The sequence below is a fragment of the Oncorhynchus nerka genome, linkage group LG1, assembly GCF_034236695.1.
Source record: "Oncorhynchus nerka isolate Pitt River linkage group LG1, Oner_Uvic_2.0, whole genome shotgun sequence".
Taxonomy (NCBI): domain Eukaryota; kingdom Metazoa; phylum Chordata; class Actinopteri; order Salmoniformes; family Salmonidae; genus Oncorhynchus; species Oncorhynchus nerka.
The window spans coordinates 58,015,347-58,017,846 of NC_088396.1; the positions used below are offsets into that span (position 1 = coordinate 58,015,347).

A 2,500-nucleotide genomic window follows, 5' to 3' on the forward strand; every position below is an offset into this window, starting at 1 on the left:
TTTACAGGCAGTAGGACCTGTCATTCACTATGAACTGGACTGTGTGTTTACAGGCAGTAGGGCCTGCCATCATTCACTATGAACTGGACTGTGTGTTTACAGGCAGTAGGGCCTGTCAGTCACTATGAACTGGACTGTGTGTTTACAGAGTAGGGCCTGTCATCATTCACTATGAACTGGACTGTGTGTTTACAGGCAGTAGGACCTGTCATTCACTATGAACTGGACTGTGTGTTTACAGGCAGTAGGACCTGTCATTCACTATGAACTGGACTGTGTGTTTACAGGCAGTAGGACCTGACATCATTCACTATGAACTGGACTGTGTTTACAGGCAGTAGGACCTGCCACCATTCACTATGAACTGGACTGTGTGTTTACAGGCAGTAGGACCTGTCATCATTCACTATGAACTGGACTGTGTGTTTACAGGCAGTAGGGCCTGCCATCATTCACTTTGAACTGGACTGTGTGTTTATAGGCAGTAGGACCTGTCATTCACTATGAACTAGACTGTGTGTTTACAGGCAGTAGGGCCTGTCATCATTCACTTTGAACTGGACTGTGTGTTTACAGGCAGTAGGACCTGTCATTCACTATGAACTAGACTGTGTGTTTACAGGCAGTATGACCTGCCATCATTCACTATGAACTGGACTGTGTGTTTACAGGCAGTAGGGCCTGTCATCATTCACTATGAACTGGACTGTGTGTTTACAGGCAGTAGGGCCTGTCATCATTCACTATGAACTGGACTGTGTGTTTACAGGCAGTAGGGCCTGTCAGTCACTATGAACTGGACTGTGTTTACAGGCAGTAGGGCCTGTCATCATTCACTATGAACTGGACTGGGTTTACAGGCAGTAGGACCTGTCATCAGTAGCAACAGCCTGACCTTAGATCATTAGAATTCATTCACCTGAAAATCCACCTGAATTGATTTCTGCAAATATGTAAACATTACGGGAGTCCTCTTACATTTGGGAAATTTACAGTCCTATTGATCATACAACCATGAAAAGGTAGGCTCTCTCCCCCTCAGTTATTCAACAACAACAACAAGATCAACAACTAATGCTAGAGAGAGATGAGCTAGACATCTTTAACAGACCTACATGTCCTGTAGTAGAGTAGCCAGCCCAGGCTACTGCTTTAATGTTGCTTTAACAGACCTACATGCCTTGTAGTAGAGTAGCCAGCCCAGGCTACTGCTTTAATGTTGCTTTAACAGACCTACATGCCTTGTAGTAGAGTAGCCAGCCCAGGCTACTGCTTTAATGTTGCTTTAACAGACCTACATGTCTTGTAGTAGAGTAGCCAGCCCAGGCTACTGCTTTAATGTTGCTTTAACAGACCTACATGCCTTGTAGTAGAGTAGCCAGCCCAGGCTACTGCTTTAATGTTGCTTTAACAGACCTACATGTCTTGTAGTAGAGTAGCCAGCCCAGGCTACTGCTTTAATGTTGCTTTAACAGACCTAAATGTCTTGTAGTAGAGTAGCCAGCCCAGGCTACTGCTTTAATGTTGCTTTAACAGACCTACATGTCTTGTAGTAGAGTAGCCAGCCCAGGCTACTGCTCTAATGTTGCTTTAACAGACCTACATGTCTTGTAGTAGAGTAGCCAGCCCAGGCTACTGCTCTAATGTTGCTGTATGGTGCACTCTAAATGCCTTGTAGTAGAGTAGCCAGCCCAGGCTACTGCTCTAAAGTTGCTTTAACAGACCTACATGTCCTGTAGTAGAGTAGCCAGCCGGTTTTCAAATTCTTTGTGGGTCTGTGTAATCTGTGTCTATAATATGGTCATACATTTAGCAGGAGGTTAGGAAGTGCAGATCAGTTTCCACCTCATTTTGTGGGCAGTGAGCACATAGCCTGTCTTCTCTTGAGAGCCATGTCTGTCTACCTTTCTCAATAGCAAGGCTATGCTCACTGAGACTGTACATAAAATAAAAAATAAAAAACTTTATTTAACCAGGCAAGTCAGTTAAGAAGAAATTCTTATTTTCAATGACGGTCTAGGAACAGTGGGTTAACTGGTCTAGGAACAGTGGGTTAACTGGCCTAGGAACAGTGGGTTAACTGGTCTAGGAACAGTGGGTTAACTGGTCTAGGAACAGGGGGTTAACTGGTCTAGGAACAGGGGGTTAACTGGTCTAGGAACAGTGGGTTAACTGGTCTAGGAACAGTGGGTTAACTGGTCTAGGAACAGTGGGTTAACTGGTCTAGGAACAGTGGGTTAACTGGTCTAGGAACAGTGGGTTAACTGGTCTAGGAACAGTGGGTTAACTGGTCTAGGAACAGTGGGTTAACTGGTCTAGGAACAGTGGGTTAACTGGTCTAGGAACAGTGGGTTAACTGGTCTAGGAACAGTTGGTTAACTGGTCTAGGAAGAGTGGGTTAACTGGTCTAGGAACAGTGGGTTAACTGGTCTAGGAACAGTGGGTTAACTGGTCTAGGAACAGTGGGTTAACTGCCTGTTCAGGGACAGAACAACAGATT

The 2,500-nt window shown here is 45.0% G+C and overlaps 1 protein-coding gene across 1 annotated transcript in view; it reads right to left on the reverse strand.

Moving 5' to 3' along the window:
- si:ch211-45c16.2 (mitogen-activated protein kinase kinase kinase 13) overlaps positions 1-2,500 on the reverse strand; it is a 161,908-nt gene that overhangs the window by 8,438 nt on the left and 150,970 nt on the right.